The sequence below is a fragment of the Corticium candelabrum genome, chromosome 1 (genome assembly GCF_963422355.1).
Source record: "Corticium candelabrum chromosome 1, ooCorCand1.1, whole genome shotgun sequence".
NCBI lineage: Eukaryota > Metazoa > Porifera > Homoscleromorpha > Homosclerophorida > Plakinidae > Corticium > Corticium candelabrum.
In genome coordinates this window covers 6,162,327-6,174,394 of record NC_085085.1, presented here as the reverse complement: position 1 = coordinate 6,174,394, position 12,068 = coordinate 6,162,327, and positions in this window count along the sequence as shown.

Here is a 12,068-nt window from a genome sequence, read left to right as displayed (position 1 = left end):
ATACTCGCGTAGTTGGAAGACCTCTTTCAACATCTCCGATGCAAGAACGCGCAATGTATAGTGGAGTGCCGTACTGTACCACCGATATGCGTCTGGTCGTATGGTTGTAAGAGGTATGTTCGCTCCTTAGTGGGCCGATTTGGAACGCTCAATGCACTGTCGAGCGCCACCGCGCTGATATGACTTTGGTCGTGTAAGTGTAAGAGGTATTCTAGTTCCTCCATGACTATATAATTGATTATATAAATTTTTTACACCCTATTTATTAGAGAAATGAAAATTATAGAGATAAAGTTGTCGACATCATACGGCAAGGGTTTGTGTCGATTTATGAAACACCGTCTACGACGAGTTTTGGTATTGCGTCCTCCATCCTTTGATAAAATTGGAATACGTCTATACATATTGGATACAACCACATCCCTTGGATTCGTATTCCCATTCGTATTCCCATTCGCACACATGCACATCTTTTAGGGATGGGATCGAGATACGAGTGCAAGGGATGTGGTTGTATCCAATATGTCTATATACCTACATACATAGAGCGGGATCGAACGCCCTATATCAAAAGATCCAAGAAGAAACAAAAAAGAAGATGGTTGCGATGAGAAAAAATAAACCTATAGATATAGGATGTTGTGTATATGCAAAAGCAGGCGATTGGTACGGCAACGGAAGTCAAAAAGGGGGAGAGGCTGGCTGCGCGAGACCAGTACGGCATCGGCACTTGCTGTTAACCTCGAGAGGCTATCCAGGGTCCTCCTCATTGTAGGACCACCATCCACTACAACGACGAGTGTTGGTATTGCGCCCTCCATCCTCCTCCAAATTGCAATGGATCGATCTCATACCGAATTTAAGAATGTGGGGTGGGAGAGCGAAGGATGTGGTCTCATCCACGATGTAGAACGCCGAAAACGGGGTCAAACACCCACTACGTCAAAAGATCCAAGTACAACATCAAATACCACCTCGAGAAACATTTGGAACGCTTCGTTCTCACCGAAGATCAGAAGAGGACGGTCGCGATGAGAATTCGACAGATAGAGACAATATGTCATAGTCTCTACGAAAGGAAGCTCATCAAATTGGATTTTATTCTATCTACTAGGCTATTCACGCGAATGGGTCTTCCAAAGCAAACCCAAAAATGTGCACCCACTGCCGAAACACCCTATCCAAATACGAGGACCGATATATGGGGTTATCTCGAAGATCTTATCCAAGGTGGCGAGGTCGTCAATGGGCACCCAACCATTGAGCGTATCGGGATAACCTATCCATGTGATCAACGCTCGTCGACCTTTTCTTCGTATCACCTTCTCAATGCGAAACATGTCTTGGGACGTCTTTTGTAACTCTGGCTCGTAGAAGGAGCCCTCTATAGTCTCCCCGTTCCAGTCTTTGATCTTGTAAGTGACCAGGTTGGTGTTTTGTATTTCGACAACCTCGAAAACTTCTTCGGTCCAATTAGGTGTGTATCCCTTTTCAAAGGTCGTCTTCTTTTTAGCAATTCAAATACGCTCGATCACCGACTTTGAATTTTGAATATTTTACTGATACTTCTTCCCATGCAGATGATTCCAAACGAGGGGTGTCGTCATTCGTATAGATCTGCGATAAGAGTTATTGTATTGTTTCAACAGGGTATCCAAAACGGCCATATATTTATGTGTTGTTGGTCGAGAAATACTTTCACATTCTCATTTTCAGGGCTCGATTAAATCTTTCTACCATCACCGCTTTACCCTCGTTGTAGGTCGAATACCTATGAATATTATTTTTTTAACCAGCAAGATTGCTGGTTAAAAATAATATTCACGGGCATTGTACTCACCACCACGATCTACTCACAAATTCTTAGGTTTGAGCACAGTCGAATCCAAAGCTTCTACGATGGCTTTGCCGGTTTTATCGTGCAGAGGAATCGACTACGCGTACTTGCTGAACACTTCGATGACGTTGAGAAGACACTCGACTCCGTCGTATTTCTAGAAAGACTCCATGCATATCGACCAAATCTGCAGACCACGTAATTCGTTCACACCTTCAACGATCACGCGTTTTGTCGGAAACGTTTGATGGATTTATGGAGTTCTTTGACGAGTTGGTCTGTCCACACTAATTTTTACCTTTTACCACTCCACCAACAGTGCCGGGCAACCTCAGACCAGCGCCAGCGCTGGCAGTGCCTCCGCCCAAACCGAACAGCCTTTTTTTATCAAGCCCAGAAACCCACCTCTTATGGCATCTTCGATGCATTTATAGATAATGAATCTGGATTTCTTGGCTCCACATACACGACACAGATTTTATGGCTTTCCTGTTGTTCTTTGTCTTTACCACGGTGGGATTCACTTCTGCAGTTTTCCGTTTACACGTATCTCACACAGCACGACGACATGGTGCTGTATATACGTTTACAAAAAACTCCCTACTCGCCGTTCGTTTTCCGATATGACGGCTAATTGAGTGAAATCGAAAGAATGTCACGCATAGACGCCCATTCCAGCGGATGTACTAGAAATTAGATAAAATAATAACCACACGTGACGCTGTTTCTATCCTGTAGCACACTGGAATTATATAAACACGACACCTTTACCCGTCTTCTGCATATACTGATAGACCACACTTGGAGGTCGCATACCAAAACTGTTAAAATATTCTACATCTCGCCAAAGTAAGCTTCCAGATTGAAGACGAGACATTCGTTGTTTTTGGGATTCGCTGCTATGGTGTCTTTGCTATATATGTTCCGGCCTCTATAGTTGGCGACACCACGATTTCTCAATATCTTATCGATCATCTGCATGGATATTGGTCAACGGCTTCCAGGAAGAGTTAGACCTTTCCCTCGTATTCTTTTTTTAACACCAGGTCATCGTTTGCTGACAGTACCGGGCAACCTCAATCAAGCGCCAACACTGCCCTGGGAGCCGGCCCCAAACAGTTTGCCTATGAGACAGAGGAGCTACGAGACTGCCGAGAACCATTCTCATCAATGGGCCCAACCCATGCACCCGTCTTCGTACGACGTTTCTTACCACCAGCGATAGCTTTCTGTATTCCACCCGATGCTGCGGCAAGACCTATAGGGTGCCGGGTACCTTGGGAGAGTGTTTGATGATATGGGGCCCATTATTTTACCAATGATGGCACCGACGGATCCACCATTTTCTTACTATCTGCGTCTTGGCAACTCGATGTTCCGACAATCGGTCTTTGCCTTGGTAATCTTGCTTTTGCGTCTTGGTGAGAGCGAGATAATCGTCTCCCAAATACTGAGAATGAGATAATCGTAGAGTGTAGTCCATCTGTTTTTGATGAGCATTTCGTAACGCCTCCTTTCTGACTATCTGTCCGAGTGAATCCGTACTTGATTGAACCCATGTCTCTATCTATAAGGTTACATTAAACGATCACATTCTTCTTTCCACTCGTCGCTTCCAACGTCATGTATCGATAACTCAAGACCACACAGTAGACGTGATAATTCCATCCTGGGCCGCTCTCAGCTGCCATCGCACTTCGATGTCGGCCGTACGGTACCCATCCTCAACTTATCTCGGTTTTGGATACATCGACGTGTATGATGGGGTAGAGACTTTCAAAGTCTCCGACAGACAACTGACTCCCCGAATATGTGTCGGAATATTTACTGACCGCTTCTTGGACTAGCATAATTATACGTGTCGAGAAATTTCTAGAGGCATCGGCAAGTTCGTCTTGATCTCCCTATTAGGGTATTGTCTGCTATTGACTCGTACACTCAATCGTGTCAGGTTAGCATTGTCGAAGATTTGATTGTTCTGTTCCTGATCCCCATTTCGAGCGACGTTGGCAGAGTTAACGAAGACGTGTCGAGGGAGTTGTTCGCTAGCAACGCTTGTGAACCCCCCCCCCCCCCCGATGTGGGTGACCACCTTCGACGTGGAGGCCAATTAACGTTTACAATGAGAATGAAGAGGAGGGAGGGCCGTTTTCCCGGATCTCTGTAATACAAAAAGGCTATAAAATATATATATATATATATATATATATAGTTTTATATTTTTGACAAGCGTTATCATTTCAATCTCAGACTTACTGAAGTACACCTCCAAACAGGTCTGTGCACAGTCTTATGTCTTGCAGAGATCGATCCAAGGCTTCCAGTGGGCGTTTGTTGATCATAGTTGCTTCCTCCCAGAATATAGTTGCCTCAACGCTAGGCCATCTTCGCTTTACGTGGTGGAGTAACGCGCGCGATTATGCAGAGGGTCACATGACCGGAAACGAAGTTGCTATCGTAAATAAGGCGAAGATTACAATCTTCGACAAGTTGTGCTGCAATTCCACTGCTGGCAGCTGCAATTGCTATCATTCGTCTCGATCTGATCCGTGCAAGTGCAATGCTAATCAAGTAAGTTTTTCCTGTACCGCCGTGCAGGTGCATCTATGAAGAAGAATCCACTTTGTTGAGCTTCAATTAATTAATTAAGTCCATGATGCGACTTCTAATTCTTCGTTGATCATGATGGTTCTTTTGACGAATGAAAAGGCAAAGTTTAAGTACGTCGTATGAAGTTTTATCGAGCACCTCTCGTGAAAGAGCTTGTGTACCTATATATAGCCTCGCACCAGACCCTCTCGCGCCGTCGTGCCCGGTTCCCGTATAACACGACGCCGCCGGAGAGTCCGGCGTTGTCGTGTTATACGGGAACCGGGCGCGAGAGGGTCTGGTACGAGGCTACCTATATAGGAAAGAAACAGTACATTTATATTGACTAGTTAGTCTACCAAGTGATCTGTTGGCGCTACACGGGTCTGGGAGGCCGAGGCTACTTACCCCGAGTCGTGAAACGTTACATGGTACAGTACGCCGCGTGGGACCAGCGATTCGCGCTAGAGTGAGATTAATTAACTAAGTTAATTAAAGAGTTAGTCTTTGGTAACACCTTACCCTGACCAATTGAACTTCTAACAGGGAAACTGGTTTGCTAGTGTCTTTGCATGGCAACACTCCAACGTATGTATAACTTTATTTTACAATCCTGATTGCTAGTCCATTACGACGTACGGCCTCGCATAGTGCTGCAACCATCTGTTCCCAATCCTACAAGCCTTCTTTTCCAGTCCTTGAGGCCATGTTTGTCCATTGTTGCATCAAGAACATTGCAAAACGATGCTGCATCAGCATTCGAGAGAGCTTCCATTGCAAGGAACTCCGTGATGAGTGTGCAAGCTTGATTCTGAGGGACGGTACCTAACGCAAAAAATGATCATCTCTTGCTGAGATGTATCAGTGGAGGAATCTAGTAAGATGGACAGTGCATGCATTTGGAGAACTGTTAATTCTAGATATCTGGTTTTCTCTTTCAACTGTGCCTGTGTATTTGATAAATGCACGACATTGCTTGTCATTCAGGTATTGATTGACAAGTTTCACACCATTCTTTACATGCAGGTATGCAAGACGCTCAAAGTCTGACATTGGCCGATCTTGTTTGACTGAGTAGTAAGCAATATTGACTAGAGTCACCATCTGCTTCTCCATTTTCTTGCTCATGAAAAGCATAATTTGATCAAGTGCTCCTGGTTTTTCTGGCGTGCAGTCTGCTAACATACTTGCTTTATGAGAAGCTGATGACTCGTGCTTGTCAAGAGACTCAGATCTGAATGCAGAGCAACCTATCACAAGAGATGACTTACGAGCCGTCGCCTTTGCATTGGTGACAACAAATTTCACAAAGAGCAACTGCCTTTCAGCGTCATATCGGAGCCAACTTTAAGTTGCCAGTTTTTCTCTTAGCCATCGCTGAGTAACCCTTCCTTTAAGTCCAGGGTGACCACCATGAGATTCAGAACTCTGGTTGCTCTCATATGATGTAGATAACAGCTTGCTATTATGATCATCTTTGCTACAGTTTAAACTCAAAACATTTTTGGTAGCAATCTCTAAATTTCCATCATCTCTATTTTCAGGGATGTTTACATATTGGTCTGTACAGCTACCACTAACATCTGAGTCTCCTTGATGAAAGCAGTCAGGGGTAGCTGAGCACTCATCCTTCTTAGAACGTTTATGAGATGAGCTTGCACCCTGTATGGCCTTGCTATGTAATTGCTCAGCAGCAGAGAGGTCTTGTGAATCGGCTGAAAGGTGGCCATTTTTAGCAGGTGAACTGATTGGTTTCTTGCACTGACTTCTGCTGCCTTAATTTACAAGTTCTCCTTGTCGTCCACGTAAGAAGTTTGCAATGGAAAGCTGTCGAGGCTTTCGAGTAGCAAAAGGCAAAGACTTGCTATTAGCAGGTCCACCACTGCAGTGTTCCTGCATGGACTTGGATAAGAGGCACAAAATGGTTAGGGCGCGCGCGGCCGGATTCCATTGTAGGTGAGCTTTTAGCAAACTCGTACTAGACCACATTAAAGCCACTTCTTGTGATTCGTCTGCTTCATTGGAAAAGAGAACAATGACATAGTCAAGTAGAGCACGCATCAAATTCTTTGAAACAGAAGGATAAATACATCTGACAGAGGTGCCAACTACAGATCTGCCAATGCCAATACGTGTAGCATAGTGGCATGGGAGCTGTCTTGACACGTCTCTCTTTGCAAACTTGTTAGAAAATTTTCTTCAACATACCCTAACATGCAAACATAATTTTACTTTTGTGTCATTTGTGATTTCAAAATGGTGGACTCCTGGTGACTAGGTCTCCCATCATACTGTCATACAGTAACATGGCGTTGAAAAGGTTATAACGTCATCGATAGGGTAAGTTACAGTCTATTTATACACACAAGGAACAATTACTGAGCACACTCTCAGAGGTACATTTCACACCAGGTGTGCTTATTAGAGCACTAAGAGCTGCTGCAGTTGCACCATGTTACACCTTTAACCTAAATGGTTCCAATTGCTGGACACTTTACAAATTAATTGGATAATAATCATTGCTCCACCCGTTGTATCCAAATATGCCTTTGATATGCAAAAGTCCTAACTTTCAGTTTCCTTGAAGGACCTAGTTATCCTAATGAACAAAATTCTGAGCTCTACTGATTTGGTACCAAAATCATTACTAAGGTCCAAATGACGACATAGATATTGCAGATTTCGAATTTGAATCGTAGGTGGCAGAAGGTCAGCTGTGTTTGTTTTTCCATAGCAATCAGCTCCTACAGCTTTAAACCCAGAATGCAAATACAGGACGGGCGAGGTCTGCAAAGATTGCACTAAAAGTGCAAATTTCCTGCAGACGGCCCGGGAGACCTTAGTGACCAAGTACTGTACTGACACTGTACTGTAATGTACAAGACATGGAAGCTATAGTAACTGCTCATACCTGGACTTAGGTCAGACAAAAAGTCGCCGAGGCAGCAGGAGTATGAGGGTCTACCATCTCTGGAAACCAAAGACGAACGCTCTTTGCAAAGATCAACGTCGCGTTGTTGATGTAAAAGTAGCTCAAGAGCTGTACGAATACGCATTTCAATGTGGTGGCTTTCATTGCCAAAGAAGAGCACAGAAAATGCGTGAAACAAACAGTTTCCATCTCTGCTACTGCAACAGGCGTCAAATTCATTGCTTCTTCTGGTAGCAGCCTCTGTGCGACTGAATTCATGCGAAGACCAGACACGTCTAGGGGGTAGGGCTTGGCGTATGTACAGGGACTATTCTGTTCACGGGTACTATCCTGTGTCACGTGGACTATTCTGTTCCTATTTGCTCCTATTCTGACGTGAACAGGATAGTCCCCGCTAGGGTGGGTTCAAATTGCGTGAACAAAATAGTCCCCGGTGAACAGAATAGGAGCAAATATAAACAGAATAATCCCCGTGAACAGAATAGTCCCTGTACAGCGTAGAAGCCAAAGCTACCGATTTCGGTGTACGCGTATTGCGCGTGATCCTCCGTTACATTATCAATTAAACCTTCGAGATACTGCCGAAGAGCTCGTTCCATATAGTTCTGGGTGGCCATAAAATCGCGTGTGAGAAATGGTCGCGGATAGATTAGCCCCGCCTATAATTGTTAATTTGCTACATCTTTCACGTAACAGCAACAATTTGTCATAGAGCCAAACGCTCAGACGCTTCCTCTACCTAAACTAAAACGGTTTTTCTGAAAAGACATCAGGCTACTCAAGCCCAGTAGTTGTGAGTACAGTACTGTACTGTAGTCTTGCGTAGCCGCCGTCGGAAGTTAAGGAGGAGGAGCTCGTTACGCGATACTACGTCAAGTCGTCAGGAAGGCAACCTCGCGGGTCCATTTGGTCGACACGAAACAAGTTAGTCGTCAAATGACGACTTGACGACCACTTTTTCCAACACTGAGTTACACGTCTCGTGTCAACGTCTGCAAATCTAAAGAGCAAAACAACCGTACGTTGCAGTTAATTGTTTAGTAGACAAATCTTGTGAATGAGACTGCAAGTTACTTACAATCCTGCGAAATAACGTATTATTTCGATCTTCAACAAGGTGCTGATAGTAGGACTCAGGACATCCTTTAGCATAATTAACACAATGAATCTGTAAAACAAAATTTTAAAATGTATGTGTATACACACTGTATGTATAAACGCAAGTCCGTTTGTGTGTGTGTGTGTGTGTGTGTGTGTGTGTGTGTGTGTGTGTGTGTGTGTGTGTGTGTGTGTGTGTGTGTGTGTGTGTGTGTGTGTGTGTATGTGTGAGTGTGTTATAAACAACTTACAACATTCGTTTCAGTTGCATCAACCAAGAAGAGGTCACAGTCATCACAGCCTCCGGGTCCCTTGTTGTCTCCTGGACCAGTGCAGGTCCCTCCTTCTTTACACGCTTCATTACAATTCTGACACACATAGCTGTTGTCTTTGTGTTTCTCCGGTTGACATTCAGGATAACAAAAGCGTCCATCCCTAACGTTTTTGCAATCATGGCATTGATTATTATCCTAAACAGACGCATTGTTATTAGTTACAGGTATGCACACACACACACACACACACACACACACACACACACACACACACACACACACACACACACACACACACACACACACACACACACACACACACACACTCCCAGTTTGGAAAATAACGGTAGGACATAGGACGATGTCCCACCAAATGTGTTGTTTGTCCGACCAAATACTGCACTAGTGTTGGAACACGTTTGGACAAAACATCCACATGATTGTGTAAACCTTGTCTCTTAGCACGTGATGGTCTTTCCAATGGTGTAACTGTTCATTTCATGAACTTAGGTGCCTCCTAGCATGCTTTATCCAGAGAAAACCTCGGCTGCCTTTAACCCCAGTTCTTCGTTGGAAGTTGGTTGCAAAAAATTACATGCAAAATGGCTGCAGTAGGGGAGGCACTTAATTATACATGTAACAAACACCATACAAGAATGTCGTACCAAAGCTCAGTCTGTCTGAGCCATTTTCCACACTGCACTCCATAGACATACATGCACACACACACACACACACACACACACACACACACACACACACACACACACACACACACACACACGTACAAACAAGTATTACCGGCCCATCACATTCTGTTGCACACTCATGATGGCATGGCAGACACTGACCACTTGTAGTGTTTGAATAAATAAGACTAAAAATTAGAATAAATCATACTGCAGCCACGAAAGGTTTACAAAAAATTACCTTGTTCCTGCTGCAGCATCAGTGCATTCGCTGACGCAGCTTCCATCGTAGTCAAATGAAGTGCATGTAACACATGTTTCATAATTTATGGGGCTTCAACAACCAAAAAAGTACTGTTGCACTGTGGATGACACATCACATCTAATCACAGAGCAGTCTGAGTTTTCAAACACACACGATAGCATGAATCACAAAACACGTACTACAGCTGGGATTATTTAGAACATTCACAGCAGCAACAGAACTCTTGATGACTTCCGCTTCCCTAAGCCCATCTGTGTCCACACTAACACACAGTTTTGAGTTAAGAATGAATCTTATGTCCCCATTTTCAATTTTATGAAGCGATGAAAATCCTAAGTTTGTTAGCCCTGGATTGCCCTGAACAAGTAGAGCAGAAGTGCCTCCAAACAGGATTGTTCCTCGTATTATTTCCAAGTTGTGAAAAAACTTGAGAGATGTGATGCCACTGTCAGTTGAAAATACAGCCAGATACGCTGATATTACTCGAATTTGACTGAACACTTCGAGATCATCTTCCGTCACAAGAGTACGATTCATCGATAAATCCCTGTAATTCATTGAAAAATTAAACTGATATAAGAAAATTCATAATACAATAATTGTATGTAATATATAATTATTATTGATGACAATAAAATAATCAATTTGTTATATCCTACTCACTTAGTCCACTGCTGAGTGTGATCTGTTCCGCAATTCTGTGCAGTTACGAAAGTCTGCCAAGTTGTTGCTGTCAATAACTCGATCTGATGGTGCATCACACACTAGATACAACAAAATTCAAAACATCACATAATAGAAACATTAATAATTTATTTATATTCCATCATGTAAATACACATCTCAGATATCAAGATAAAGTAATCACCTTTAGGGCAAGCTCCTGTACATGGAACACACACTCTGTGTGTGTTAGGTTCTTGACCATCTGGACACCGACTTGCACATCTCTGATTGCAATTATATTGTCAGATAAATGAATAAAGTAAACCTGCGTTTAAGGAATTGGCAAAAGTGCACAAGTCTTAAATTTGTCAAGATGACATTGCATAATAATATAATACCCTAAAAGAAGAAATTTGTGCGGAAGAAAAATTGTGCTTTTTCTAGAAACATCACTACTTGTGCGGAATTAATTTGTGCGACAATAAGGCCATGCGCAATAAGATCATGGACAAGGGAAAAATATATGTGGAATTTATTTTGTGCGATGGACTTGTGTTCGCACAAAATCGCGCGAATTTTCTCCAGCACAAATTTCTTCTTTCAGGGTAATATGGTTTATGGTTTGTTGCTTTGAGGTGTGTTGTAATGCTGACCTAGTTTCTCTTTTTATTATCTTTGGATTGTGATGAGACAGTGGAGAGGAATATATACATACTAGTTTTGACTGGGACATGATTTGTGTAAAATTTTATGGAGCGTCCTTGTTCAAACTGTCAATAGGATTGAGGCTAACAAGCCAAACATTATTCTCTTTCGCAAAGAAAAGAAAGATACCTATGTCGATCATTAAGTACAGTGCTCCTTTGAATCAAATTTGACACAGGAATGTAACGAAATGAAACTGAATTGCCACCCTCCTCAGATTGAACTCAAGTAAATGAATATCCATGGTGGAATGTCCCTTGATTTGGTGCACTTGGAGCCATCAGAAAGGATACTATTAATATCATCAAATCTATCCCAGAATGTGACACTGATTCAGAAATGCTAACATAAGTGATGTGGAAACTTGTTATTGTAGGAACTCTGAACTACATGTATAAGTAGGTAGATGATGTTACGCTGCTGATCTAAGGTTGACTTTTACAGCTCGACTGCATGTTGTTGTTGTTTTGGGTAGTTGTGATGACAGTTGCAATAGTACTGTATAGCGGTTTTAGCTCAAAGATCTGTTTGGCTGAGGGATGATTTTTCTTTAACACTGCTAACTGCCCAGCTACCATGTGTATGTGTTTGGTTTTTGCTTTTGTGTTATATAACAGTAATAATATTTTTTTCATATTAAAACAATTTTTTTTGTCTGTATGGAATGACTGAAAATGTAGACACAGCTGATTAATTAAACAAAATTGAGTTTATAACAATATTGGTTGACTACTTTATTATTTCGTCAACCAACATTGTTATGTACTTAAGTTTGTACTCAGTAACCATATGTTGTGGTTGTGTTACATCATGTCAATGAAGGAGTACGTCTGTCTCTTGTTCCAGTAGCCCCTACACTCTCAGAAGGAGATGCTGACCTAACGACCGCTGAAGTTATTGGTCTCAGTGTTGGTGTTGTTGGAGGTTTTGGTCTCATCATAGTCATTATTTTGTACGTGTATTGCAGGTGTGCACACAGTTTGTTTGGTTTGCACTTTAGTTCTCATTGCTG